Consider the following 15,183-nt stretch of genomic DNA (forward strand, 5'->3'; position numbering starts at 1 on the left):
AGATACTAAATTGCTTTAAACAATAGTAATCTGAGTAGAATATTCACAGTAGATTCAAAGTTTGACAGAAAATGAACAAATATGTAATACGATACCATTTGATTAAAATGTAAATTTCGTCACTTGTATCTTCATTTACGAGTCATCAAAAAAAGCATTACAATTGCTCGTCTGCTTTAAACAATTCCTTTAATTTATTTGGATCTAAATATTTTCCCTCCAAATTTGATGTGCACACCCGGGCGTTTTGACGTAAACATAGCTACGCGCCTGTCTTCTGTCCTCCAAAAATGAGTTGGATGGGGTAATTATCAAGTTTTTTTACATAATTATCTTCAAAGGTGAAAGATTTGAAAAAAAATCTAACTTTAGACATTAAAATATATAGAAAACCCACTGATAACTTATAATAACTTGAACGAACATCAGCCCAGGCTTCATAACTGGAGAAATAATTCGCCTTACTAGGTCTTGCAACAACTGAAAAGACCTCTATAAAGAAGATCAACTTTTTAAGTCTAAACTTCTTAAAAGAGAACATTGCAAAAATGAGATCGACAATATTATAATAAAAACAAGAGAAAAAGAAAGAACAAATTTTTTTAAATCTAATTTAAAAAAAAAACGAAAAAGGCTCCACCACTCGTTTTTTGCAACAAGATTTAATCTGGTATTTAAGGGAATCGACAGAGCTATATGAAACAAAACAGAAAAGCAAAAATACTATTTCCAAAACCTCCGATTATTGCATACAGCAGGCATAAAAATCTAAAAGAGTATCTAAGACATTCAAAAATAAAAAAGGATACATTAAGATAATTTCCAACAAAAAATAAAATTATGCATAACAAAATAACAGAAAAATATTTAATCAAAGGAATATAAAGAAAGAAAGAAAGAAAAAAAAAACCGAATGTATAAACAGATGTCGTATCCCCATACGTAAAAAACAAATTCGAACAATTGTTAATATTACAAAAAGGAAAACATATGGTCATGACCTAGGCCTACGAGATTAACCGAAAAACCTTTTATATAAAAAGAAAAGCAGACTCAGCTCTGTGATTCTTTTCTAAGAATATACACAGTATAAAAATTACGAGCACGTATGCATTTCTTTAATAGTACAAAAATAAATGCTGAAAAAAGTATTCCATAACAAAAAATTATCATCATACATTGAGTAAACCCATCTATATAACTCTAGATACATGTACATAGAAAATGGAATAATTACAAAGGATTATAATAAGATATACTAGATTGGTCCTGGACCCGACTGATTTTAATATAATTCGATGAGATGAAATACATTATTTACAATTTAATTTAAAACTGTACATAATGCATACGTACACAAAAAAACAATACAGGTTAAAATGGGAAAAGGTATAAAAGTGAGGTTAATGTTCGTGAGACAATATACCGTAAGTGAAATGAAACCCATGTATAGACATTTCAAAAACACTAATATTTATTTATGGTGTAGTTTATATTTTATTAAATATTTGAGAAGTTTTTTCCGAAAAAATATGAATAAAGAAGAGTTTTTGTAGAATCTGGTGCCATCTCATACTTTAAAACATGCATTTATAAAATGGTTTAAAAGACCTGTTGAGATATTTATTTTCAATACATAGTAGCTCAGATTGTTTTTTCAAACTACCACAGAACGAACCATTCATTTTTGTCATTATCAAGGCGGAATAATTAATTTTTAAAATCCTCCTGCCCCTACCCCCACCCTACCCCCCCAGAATATCAAATGGTCTTCCCTTAATACAGTATTACATTTTATGTTTCAAAATATTAACATGATAACATTAACCTACCAATTTTTTTGCCCCAGGTACGAATTTCGACAATAAATGTCCCTTCAGTAAAGCCCGACACCAAAATATTTGAAAATCCAAAGCTTATTAAAAAGATGAAGAGCTATAATTCAAAAAGTATAGCCAAAGCCGGGTTAGGAATCTGAGCTTTGCATGAGGGAGATACAATCGTTAATTTGAAATAATTTCTAACATACAATTACCATAAAAAGCATTAAATTCCTGAAAATATTCTGAAAAATAAATTTTGTGACATCAATTGGTTGAATCAATCTTTACTAAACACATAATCGATCAGTTATGGGTTAAAAATACCGGCGCATCTGTGCAACTACATGAAACATAGTAGACATATTTGCCATGTGTACCTTTAACAAATCTAAAACAGAAGATGAGCAAAATAGTATGATCACACCTACTGTTTGATTAAAATGACTATTTTGTCTTCAAATAAGAACAACTAGAAACAAAAATGTGCATGCAATTTTGCAGTACGTTTTGGTGAAGAATTTAACAAGTGTGAACTTTATCTGTTATTATTAACAAAATAAAATATAATTACTACTGTTTATTTAAACAAAAAAAATAAATTTGACATGCAATCACACTACATACGCAAATGCAATATACGTTAGTATTATAAAAGTTCTGCTTCAAAGATGACATATCATAAAGTCAAAGTAAATGGTGGCTGATAAAAAATTATTCTTCAGGTTGTGTTATAAAAATTTTAATAGACATCCGTCCTGATCTACAATATATAAAATAAACAATTAAATAAGATATAGTGCACATTCGCAAAGTTTGGACGTACATTTTGTGTCGAAAGAAAACAAAATGTTTTAGATTGATGTGATGTTACTGGAATTTAAAATTAAAACATTTTCATTATTATTCAGGTAGAGAAAGAAACAAAAACAATGAAGGAATAGAAAACGATCAAGTCAAACATGTCATACATCGAGAGCAAAGTCACATCTACTTCAAAACGTGCAGAAAATTGCGATATGGGCTTTGCTCATTTGATGAAGGCCATACGGTGACCTATAGTTGTTAATTTCTGTGTCATTTGGTCTCTTGTGGAGAGTTATTTCATTGGCAATCATACCACATCTTCTTTTTTTATAGAAATAGACCCATTTAAACATTACTATGATTACAATACTGAGAAATACCAGTAATTTATTGACTCATATATTTTGATATACTATGTTTCTAGTATATTTTAGAGTATTGAAGGCAAACAGATATAAAGACATAGAATTTGGTATATAATACTGTACATCATACCTCTAACGTAAACATTGATACATGTACACTTTTGACTACTGTCTTCTTTAATTTGAGTACATTTTCAAATAACAAATGCTTTTCTGTTTGTTTGATTTGGATACGACATTTGTCATGTTAATAGCTTCGGAAACTTTACATTGTATATTACTACTTGATATATTTTTCTGACGTCAGTCAGTTGTTCTAATAATATGTATTTAGCAGGAATAAACTGTAAGATCGAAAGAAAATGATAATCTACATTTTACCTTGTTAACTATTAATCGCTAACACACGCATAATGTCTCCCCAATAACTATCCAATTCTGCAGTTCATTTCCGATACCACTCAGCTACGGCCACACAATTATGGCAGAAGTACTTTATCATACTTTTACAAATTCTAAACGAAAACTTAGCAAAATAAATTGTTATAACACGCATCATGTTATTGATATCAGGGTTTTATCCTTGGTTTTGTTTCTCGTTTATTAGCGGACTGTTCTATTAAATGCGTTGAAGCTACGGGGGCAGCTTGTGGAGCAGGATATGTTAACCTTTCCGGATCACCTTATATATACAAGACGACTTTGTGAGGTTTGTGTTGTCAGTCGGTTTTTTTTTTCTTTTTTGCTATGATTTTGCCAGTCTACTGACGAATGTCGAGCTTTCCTGTTTGTGTTTATAATATACTATCACATGCATACACTTTGTTTTTTGCAGTATCTAAATATTTCAGATACATTTATTAATGAACAGTTGCAATTTTGGAACTTGCCTACAGTTGTGCATGTGCTCATTGAGTGATATCGGAAAGTGATGCTATAAATAAATCTTCTCATATAACAATAATTGAAAGAAACACATGCCCATATATCTTGAATATTTTAGAAAAGAAATCGTACCCACTATGTACTGTCGTTTAAAGTAACAGCTGGCTAGTAATACTACCGACAAACACGGTATGAAAGAAGATAAGAGCTTAGTTTATATTTGATACTGAGAACAATTCAATATCTGAGTATATATGCATATCTTATATCTATGTAAAATTCAAATACTAGTATACAAACGTAAACGTTATTTGCAGTCATTGGTAACTTTATACATGTTTAAAAATACTCACATTTAAAGACCAAGCAAGCTTGAGTATATCAAATTTTTAATATAAGTAACGCTTAAGATTAAAATTAATATCTTGTTAGACATATGTAACATATTTTCGTAACAACTATAAAACAGTAAAAGAAATGATAAAATAGAACGATATAGTAATGCATGTTATAAATCTACGAACTACACCATGTACACGACAGTATATAAAATTATGCAACATTATTAAGCTGTTAAATATCATGTGACAATTATGTGATCTCTACAGATTAACCATCACAAAATAACAATGCCAGGAAAAGACCTCGTAGTAAGGACCCTGATAGATATTGAATAAAGAGTTTAGTGTATATTTTGATTGTAAATGTTTGTAGTTATCAAGTGGTTAGTGTTAATAAATAAATAAACATGTGCAAAGAAGCGCAAGCAACTAGCAATTACATAACATAGTATAACACTGATATATAAATAAAAGAAAAAGATGCAAATAAACATTGAAATGTATCATAATAATCATGATTAATACAAAACTACATGTACAAACAAAAATAAAACGGTCTTTTACAAGTTGCTCTTCCGTAACAAAATGATAATGAAAAAGAACATGATAAGTTAATATAATGTTTGTCATTTAATACCTGTAAGTTACTTAAATGCACGGTGCAATCCATCTATTACATTAATTGAGTTAGAAATACTTACCGTAAATATGTTATCCAAAAACAGAAATTGCGATAATTTTGGAATGTAATCAAAATATAAAAAGCGCATATAACGTGGTGTTCCGAGCGGATCTTTGACTGATTCTGTTTCTGTTTAATTCATTCAAAAATGTTATAGAATCAAAACAATTCAGAGCCTGGTATTTTATACAGACACGTTTGCAACATGGAGACCTTTATAATCCCGATTAAAGTTGCCGTTTGGTTGTTGCCTCATTGACGTATATCCAATTTCTCCTTTTACTCGTAGAAGCAAGATTTTGCACTACATTTACGAATCTCTTGGTTGTTTATGCGGTTAAACTTCCTATTAATTTGACTTTGGTCGTAATAACTGTTATGCTCGTGGGACGTGCGCTTGACTTACTACGAATATTTATATGCTTTTTGTATCAGGTATACACTTACCCTTTTCCTTGTAAAAAAGTACACCGTAAATCATCTCTATATCAGAATACATGACATTTGTTTTAGTTCTGGGTGATAATGTGACCAGTAGAATTCGTTTGCCATTTGCACAGTATATGTCGCTATTATGTACGTGTATTCCCAAGTTTTCGTTTGCGTTTGTGCTGACAATTTTGACAACGTCAGTTCCATTAAGATTGGAAGAATTCACATTACCACTCTTTCTTTCAAGCCAAAACAGTCTATCACCATTATAATCTGGAATAAAATTGGAAACCGGGCATTGCATATATTCAAAATGCATTTAAAACTAAAGATCCTTTATTTGATTATCGTGTCATTATTTGTTATAAGATTTACAAACTGTGTTTGTAAACAAATGCAATATTTGTATTATACATTTTCTAAGGAAGTAAGCCTTAGCATTGTTGTTTCTTTTTTGTTTATATTTATCTTTTCGTGTTTATATATTTGCCACAGTCCATCATGTCTATGGAAGGAGATTATTAGTTACATAGTGTGCTAGTGACCTAATACGATATATATGGTGTCTGTACATTCCTTATGGGGTGAGAGCGATGCGTATTAGGTCACTAGCACACTATGTAACGAATATATCTTACCGACTATCATAACATGTGATATGTTGACTAGTGGCTTATCAAATCGATTAAGTCTTCAATATTTAGTTAGCTTTAAATGTGTTTAAAAATTTATTTCAATCGTTCATCATCAATTTCTTCGTCTGTTGAAACCATCATATTTTTCCTCAACACCGTGTTGTTTTTATAAAGGGACGTAACACCACTAGTAGCCGTGTATTGAAATAAGCCCCGCCTACTAACCCCATATGAAATATACACGGTCTCCGCACGTTAGCTTTCAACCAATCATATTCCTAGAAATATATAGGAGGTAAGATAAAAGCTCATATTGTGCTTAAAATCAAATGGGGCCGATAAGCTCTAGATGTTGTCACCAAATATAAAAGTGAAAATGTGTCTTCTTTGCTAGTATAAAACTCGATTGTTTCCATGATACACACACTAACAATATCTTTATAAAATATTATTGACTCATCAGATCGTGATATACTCTAGAGACACAAAGTATATACCTTAGTGTACTCACAAAAAGCTAGTTCAGAGCAAAAACCAGCTTATACACAGATCGTGTATCCAGACAACATAGTAATCGAACACATCCACTAGATATACATTCAAGACATACGAAACTCGATGTAACATCCTGGTAACAATGAACAGTTACAAATTTTAACTATAGGGAGGCAAAAAATACCAATGGGACATTCAAACTCATAACTTAAGTCGAAAATAAACTGACAACGCCATGACAAAAAAAAATTAACAAACCAAAAGAAAACAATAGTAACGAAAACATAACATAGAAGATTAAAGACTGAGTAACAGGAACCTCACCAAAATCTGGGAGTAATCTCAGGTGCTCTGAAATGGTAACCATATTCGGTTAATAGAATTAAAAGGCGTTAAACATTGTTTCAATGTACATATATTTTCATGATAATAGCAAAGATGGAGGTCAAGCAGAAAAGTGACGTAATTCCTATGTCATGTATGTTTCACTCATGGGTAGATTTAGTTTTTTTTTTTTTTTTATCACAGATTAAAAAAGCAATTGTGAAACAAATCAAACTTATTTAATGTTTTAGTGGACAAGCTGAAAATTGTATAAGTGTATATAATCTTGGTTCAATTCCCGAAAAGCAAACTTAAAACATTAACAATAACACCTTTGCAGATAAGCTATTGTGAAAGCAAATTTTACACGAATTATTAACAATCTTGTCATTATCCCTGTATAATGTGAATAATCCCGGATATTTTTTTTTCAGGAGAATATTTATTTAACGCATATAAGGACGAGTCAAGTGACAAACAATTAATTATTCTAACTGAATAGGAAATGTCAGCTCGACTAAAGCACGCTATATGTTGTGTATATACATAAGAAGATGTGGTATGAGTACCAATGAGACAAACAGAAAAACCAACGGTCTAATCTATATAAAAAAAAACGAGAAACGAGAAACACTTATGAACCACACCAACAAACGACAACAACTGAAAAACAGGCTCCTGACTTAGGACAGGTGCATAAATATGCAGCGGGTTTAAACGTTTTAACAGACGCTAACCTTCACCCTAAATAGGATAGTTGATCCAGTAGTCATGGGCATTTGACAAAGTACAAGAAAAAAAAGAATCGAAAGCAACTTTCTACCGTAAATTAGAAATTCGTATATTCCAAGACTGTATTTTAGACAAAGTATAGTATAGTTAGTGTACCAAGGTAATATATGCAGTGGTAAATTGAATTCATACTCATAACGAGATCATGTTATTGTGAAATGAATAATATACATGTTTTGTACTAGACTAACACGCTGAGTTCTATTATATATCGAAACAATTTATGAGGTTGCACTCCAAAGGAAGACGCGTCACCTGTTTGGCCACTTTGTTACTGCTCCTGCAAATCGAGGAAACGATACATACTCAAGTTAGATATATAAGAGAATGCGAATTTAAAAGTACAGAATAAAAGAAGTTCAGTCAAAATATGTAGTATAAATACAAGCATGTTTTATAATTTCCAATGAGACAACTACCCAAAGTTATCCCACAAACGTGAATGTACGCATTTATATTAGTCACCAATGGTCTGAATTATGTACAAGACAATAATCCAAACATGAATTTAGAAAACAACTGAATTACAGTCCCTGACGACTTAGAATAGGCATATAGAGAATGAGGCAGGGTTATTATCATTTTTTCCCTTATAATATTGTTATATGCCATGCAAATATATCATGTTTAAAAATTCAGCTTAAAAAAACTACTCTCAGTTATTGCTAACAACTCGTCCTTCTGGTATAAAAATCCTGTCACCCTGCACTACAAAATATCTCCAATCTCAACGTTGACATCATGAATGTATTATTATCACAAGTTTTTAATAGGTTTGTATGACCATGCATTGTCCATAATGTTGTCATTTGTGGATAAAGTTCTAACATTTTTTTTTACAAATAAATTATGCAATATTCTGATGATATACCTATACTCAAACCAGTGACTTGTTCTGTAGAAACATTTACTACTGTCTGAGTTTCTGTTCCATTTAATCTTGATCGTCTTATTGCACTATTTGTAGGATATATACTGTAATACAACCATCTGCGTATAAAATGACAAAAACAATGAAAAAATACATTATAAAATAATGTTATTACTCTAATATTTCCTTTAAAAAGTGTAAAACTATATGTCCTATTCCAAAGGTATTAAATGTTTGCTCTTGTATTCGCGTTAAGGTGTGTGCTAATACATGATTTGGGTTATACTGTCGACAAAGTAAACAGAACGAATATTAATACGCTATAAGTTAATCAAATAGTACACTTACGTATAGCTCTCGATGTAGTAATGATGTGTTGCTAGGCTACAAGTTATCTTATTTGTATTTATTGTTTCAAATACCATCTTAATAGCTTGTTTATCGAATCGCTTGCTTCATGGGTTGTTTCCAAGATATTTCATTTTCCTTTGATAATTATATCGATAGACCCTTTATATTGATATGTTGCGATTAGATATGATAGCGAAGTACTATTGCATGAAAAACAAAGAAGTCATTGGATGATTTCAAATGAATATAATGATGTTATAATATCTGCTATGCATGTAGAGATTGGTATGCAGAAAATTACAACTGATTTAACAAAGCTTTGTTACACCTATTCCAAAACATATCTTAATTTATTAAGGATGTGCACCAAATTCAGTTTGTAACCAGCTTTGTTTTGGTTTTCATGGGTTGTAGTCAATCTTAAGTCACTGATAGCTATATAATTACAAACCTGTTCCGATAATCTAACGTAAGAGCATATAGTTGACCATTTTGAAGTATTGATATATTATTTGACCCATCGAAATTACATCGCTTAAGCTCTTCTGGTGCCATTCGTTCTGTCCAATATACATGATTGCCTACCGGATCAATAGCGACACCTATTGGCCTTCTTGCCTGGGTCACTGTTTCTGTCATGTAAACTTGTTCTGATGGATAACGAAATCTTGAAAAACAATTAAGAATATATCCATTATATATTTGTTTTTGTTTTTATATATATAGATATAAGAAGATGTGGTATGTATATTAATTTATTTGTTTAGGGGCCAGCTGAAGGACGCCTCCGGGTGCGGGAGTTTCTCGCTGCATTGAAGACCCATTGGTGGCCTTCGGCTGTAGTCTGCTCTATGGTCGGGTTGTTGTCTCTTTGACACATTCCCCATTTCCATTCTCAATTTTAATTATATACAATTTAATTAGTCATTCTATAGAGAGAAATCATCAAAAACTATAACATAGAAGTAGAAAATATATACGGATAAATGAAGAATAACATTGGGATCGATGACTTGGTTCATACATTTATCAATTTAAGAACAAAGAATCAACACTTTTTCAACTGTTAGCGTTGATCTTTTCAAAATTAAGTTTCGAGAACAGGTCATTGGATAATTTGAAATTCTTCTTTACGGTAAACGCCCACAGCACTTTTGTCGAACAATTTTAATCAGTCTGGTGATTTGTTTGTTTTACTACCTCTTTTTATTACGAGAAAAAAGTGTGGACAAATAAACTAAGGTTCGATATCCCTTTTGTCTTAGATGAGATGAACACATTCTTACTGATTTTGTACTAATTTCACTCTTTTAGCTTTTTTGTAGTTTTTTAGCGTCCGAAATTGATTCACACCGCTATTCGATTTTTACATTATCTCTGAAACTTGGCTATGATTGCTGATCAAATTGTTGTTTAAAAAAGTGAAGAACAGGGTTTTAAGGACGACCCTATAGTGAAACATTGTTTGTAAGGACACTAATGTAATTAATGTTTTATCTGTTTGGTTTTATATCTTTTCTAATGTTTTGGTTTTTATACATTTTTGGCTTTCAAATCTTAGGCTTTGATCGTTCCTGATGAAGGTAAATCCAGAAAAACGCTTCGGACGCAGAAACTTCATAGCGTGTTGTTTTCATTTTTTATGTTTATAGTACAGATAAGGAAGTTATTATTCTTTGGTTAAAATTCCACAGGAACATATGACAGACCTTAGATTTCTCAGAATATCCTTCTTGGTAAATGTCGTAAGGATATTTGTTGAGTCATCAGATGAATTAGCTATACCTTACTAATTTATTCACCCGTTTATGTATATGTGGTTTACGCACAACGAAGATGTTGTTTGAGGCCTTATATGCAGGATATAAGCCTACAAGTGCATGGATGATGACACGTTCTTTGCAATATTTGGGTCATTACAGTTAGGAGTAGCACGTGTGTTTGTAGACCAGACAGTTGTTTTGAATTTTTATTTGAATCAACAACCTCAAGGTATAAACCATTCGGGGAGATTATCTACTTATTATATTTCTCATAAGCCCACTACCTGTAAAAATCATCGACTGAAGCCATCTGTTTGGGGACGACCACTTATTCTTTTGGTGGAGGTCCGGAGGATGTTTGGTAGATTGACTATTTTCATGTGTCGCTACCCTTGCTTATATTATTAAAATTATTCATTTTTCAAATCTTTCAAGGCCAGGATATTCATTTCCAAAATCCTCTTGCTCCTTACCCCTCAGAAAATCAAATGTCATTCCCTTAACAACCACTAGAGGTAGCGAAAACATTTTGAAAGATTGCAAGATAAAAGGCAGCAGCACTAACACAAAAAAGTTAACGATGTAACGATGTGATTTGATAATATAAAAGTAAAACAAATAGCTGTTATTGTAAGAACAAGTAGCGTAAAACCATTGCATATTGAAAGCAATAATTTAATAAGTTAAATGCATAAAAGTATTATTTTAATCTATTTGTGTCATGTGAACCAGATTTGCCATTACCTCAATATATCGTTTTTGTCAGCTCTTGGAAAATATATGTATTCGTTGTTAGAGTCATAATCAAAACTATGTATGTAACTCTGTTGGTCGATTAAGATTTCTGATACGTTTCCAGTGTTCATGTTGAATTCTTTAATTTTACCATAAATTGAAAATATGATCTTGTTTTGAAGACCTGAAAAGTAAGTTTAGAGATATTTAAAGATTTGTTTACAATACCTTCTTCAGTACAATACTTCCTATTTTCTTTTTTCTTGTCTATAACACAAGTATGATATCATTTGTTCCTTTATCAGCACTTGGCTATGGACAATCAATTTTAGATAGTAAACGATTTAAAAATTAATAGAAACAGAAACACGGTGTCATATAATATGACCATTGATTCATTGTGTTAAAATAATAATCCGTCATATGAACTCAAGTTCGATACAAAAATGCCTCGGGTGTTTAAGTCCCAAACTGTTTCTTTATTTTTATTTCAGCAGCATTTGTTTCTGAGTATTAAGCACCAGATCATCATCAGCTATGTGCACTAAACAATAGCTTAGAAGTTTTAATTGCATTGAAAAACTGTTGTAAGTTTTTGATATACATGTTTGTTTTTATAGCACAGTGGACTGGGGCGCTGAATGCATTTTAGAGGGCGTTGCCATATTGTCAAAATTGAACAGTCGGTTTATCAACGTCAATAAATGCAAGCATCTTATCAATATAATTGAATTAAACGTAAAACAAGAAAGTAACTTCGTTTATATCTGGGTTTTTTACTTTTTCTACCGACAGTGTATATTGTACAAGGGGTTGAAATCGTTTTAGTCTAATTATTTGAGGTCTATAATAATTCCAAAACAAAAAAACGTTTGAAAGTTTATGATTATGTTCATAATGACTAAAACATTTTATTATCCTGATATATTTTGTCATAATATTTTATAACAAATAAAATTTGTTTGAACGACTTCTTTTAAACCTCCTAACTGTTTTATAGATTTTCAATTGCCATAATGAACACTTAGTTTGTTCGACCGTTGTCTTGAAAGCAATCAAAGATGATAATTCCACAGGTGGTACTATGTTGGGACATAACTCAAAAGAGTGCTTTTAGCATATGCATGTTGTATTGATACTAGATGCTTACTTTCTATTACTACAAAGACCTGCAAAAAAGTTGAATATCACTGTTGTCATGTTTGTGCTTGTAAACCAAAACTTCGAATTAGAAAAAAAAGGTAGAGAATTTAAAAATTACAACGTCAAGTAGTCCCTTCAACATTATAAAACCAACAAAAACATAAATCCCTGCTCAGTTAGAAAGCCTCAAAGGTAGAAACTTTAACTTGATACACACTTTGTGTTTTGCATTTGATATGATGACAATGTGCTGTTTCGTGTGTATTGATTTTGACTCCTGACTATTTTGATTTCAGTGCCAATAATACTTTTCGTGATTAATATTGTTATACATTTAAATGTCTTACCTTGATTAATAAAGCTGACAAAAAGGAACATTTCAGACAATACCATCACATAACATTTCATATTGTTGTAAACTGCGTAAATAAAAACTGGATTATTCAGTACTAAACATAATTTTTCATAAAAGGAAGGTACCCTGAAATACTTTTAAAATATAAGCTGCGTTATTTTGCAACACGTGATTTGTTCTAATAGAGATAACATGTTTCATAATAAGACGGAAACAATACGAAAACATTTAATTGATAGTAATTTAAAGAAAAAAAGGGAACATATAGAAAGAAGACTTTATCAGATCAGAACCTATTTTCACATGAATAGTCATTATACTATATTCACAGTTGTGACATTTGTACACTGATAACATTACTTTTTATTTGTTTCAGATGATTCACAGTTATGGCAACTGATATGACAAAAACATAGATGGGAGCTCCGTGAGTGTGAACCTTGATGATGGTAAACCTAGAAAGTGGTACGGACTAATGAAATTTATTAAGTGTTATTCTCATTGTTGACTATGTCTAAATATCAGAGGTTTTGAATATTCTTTGTCACTGTAAATGTTCATAAAATGTTCAGTTAGCAAAGCATACATCAGTGTATATTTGTAAATTGACATCCATTTGATTGATAATATACATAACGTATTTAAGTATCCATGAAATCCTTTTGAAAACACAGTTGTATGTATCCTTTTTAGCTAATGTCTCGTTGGAATTATCAGTTCCAGCATTTTGCATTTAGGTTGTGTTCAGAGAATATTATATTTTCTGAGTGATTTCAATTGATTAACTCTGTGTTTATTTATTAACTGCATTAATGGTTTTAGATGTACACTCATTTGGAAACGGTTGAACGTTTTATCAACAAATTACGTTAAAAGATTCCATACTGTTTTCGAACTTGATGTTTGTTTCGCTCCTTTTGGTTCATTCTTATGTCCTCATAAAATATCAAAAGAGAGCATTATTTTATCATGTATAAGAGTTGGTCCTTCACCTTTCCGCGTGTTTTTCGTAGATACCTTTTTTTCAAATTTAACCAAGTGTTGAATTCAATACTTGTACGACAAAATATATAGTTTAACTAAACAAGTATCAGTTTACTGTCGCGATTTTATCTTTTTTATGTGAATCAAAAATGTATTGTCACGGGGACATTTAAATGTATGACTGAATCCATATAATTTTCTTGTGTATACAACTGGGTCGGGTCAGATAATCACTTTTCTTTGTTAAATGAAGAGCTGATTTCTTAAACCGACACGAACACATTTATCTTTTATATTAACAGCGATATATTATTTTTAATGGACACTTGGCAAATAAGTAAATAGACAATTCCGTGTCCGAATTACAATGAGTTGTTGCGGTCGTCACAAAATTTGACAACCAGTAGCTATAAAACTACATCAGATAAAAATGCATTTGTCATGCGTTATGAGCAATCGACGTTGATATTTTGATATTAGACCTCGGAGAGACTGTGGACATGTATTTTTTGTTTTTGAATTAATGAGAATAACTAAGATAAAAGTAAAAACAGCTTTTTATATGTATGACTTACCAAATCTCTTTGTCAACGTTCTTTAGTTATAATTTCCACACGATACATAAGTTTCAAATCTATATAATTACTATTGCCCTGGATTTTTAAAGTGAACCAGTTATTAGCCTGATTTGACAAACATCAATGCACTTCAGTAATTTTCAGTGTATTTCCGTATACGTCATATTGTAAGAAAAGATGTGAAATTGAAATAAACGATTTGCGAAGATTCATTTTATAATTACGAATACGTGTTTGGTTTACATTTTTTTTTCAAAAATTATGCCTTAATGAATATTTGATGAAAACTAGATTTCTCTATATGCCATTTCTCTTTGTTGACATACTTGTTTGTTTTTATATTGATTAAGATTATAACACAATGTTGACTGCTGTAGCCCTATTTGTTGCATTTGTACTTTGTTTTGTTTTGTTCACACATTGTTGTCAATAATTATTTGACTTAAATACAAGTGAGAAGTTTAGCTAGCTATAAAAACAGGTTTAATTCACCATTTTCTACGTAAGGAAATGCCTGTACCAAGTCAGGAAAATAACAGTTGTTTTCTATTGTTTGATTTGTTTGATTTGTTTGAACTATTGATTTTGCCTTTTGATAAGGGACTTTCCGTTTTGAATTTTCCTTTGAGTTCGGTATTTTTGTTATTTTACTTTTTATAGTATAACAGTGACTTGTAAATAACAAATTATACTAATGAGTTCCATCTTTTTTTACTTATCATATGCCAATTTTTATATTGTTACAATGCATATGAATTATCAAAGAAAGTGATGAAGTAAAAAATTCAGAAAGTGTCACTTTGTGGAATGTAAGTTGATATCTAT

General features: G+C 30.9%; 1 long non-coding RNA gene across 3 annotated transcripts; it reads right to left on the reverse strand.

Moving 5' to 3' along the window:
- Window positions 1-2,091: 2,091 nt before the first annotated feature.
- LOC127736843 (uncharacterized) lies at window positions 2,092-14,503 on the reverse strand. 3 transcript variants are annotated; one of them, XR_007999209.1, is made up of 7 exons: window positions 14,356-14,503; window positions 12,789-12,930; window positions 11,308-11,482; window positions 9,252-9,467; window positions 8,450-8,568; window positions 3,374-5,605; window positions 2,092-2,583 (listed from the first exon to the last, which is right to left on the reverse strand). It is a non-coding gene; the product is annotated as an uncharacterized LOC127736843 (long non-coding RNA). The 3 variants fall into 3 exon arrangements; XR_007999208.1 differs by having other exon boundaries at window positions 12,789-12,860; window positions 14,356-14,502; XR_007999210.1 differs by lacking the exon at window positions 12,789-12,930 and having other exon boundaries at window positions 14,356-14,502.
- Window positions 14,504-15,183: the final 680 nt, after the last annotated feature.

This window comes from Mytilus californianus, unplaced genomic scaffold (genome assembly GCF_021869535.1).
Source record: "Mytilus californianus isolate M0D057914Y unplaced genomic scaffold, xbMytCali1.0.p SCAF_38, whole genome shotgun sequence".
NCBI lineage: Eukaryota > Metazoa > Mollusca > Bivalvia > Mytilida > Mytilidae > Mytilus > Mytilus californianus.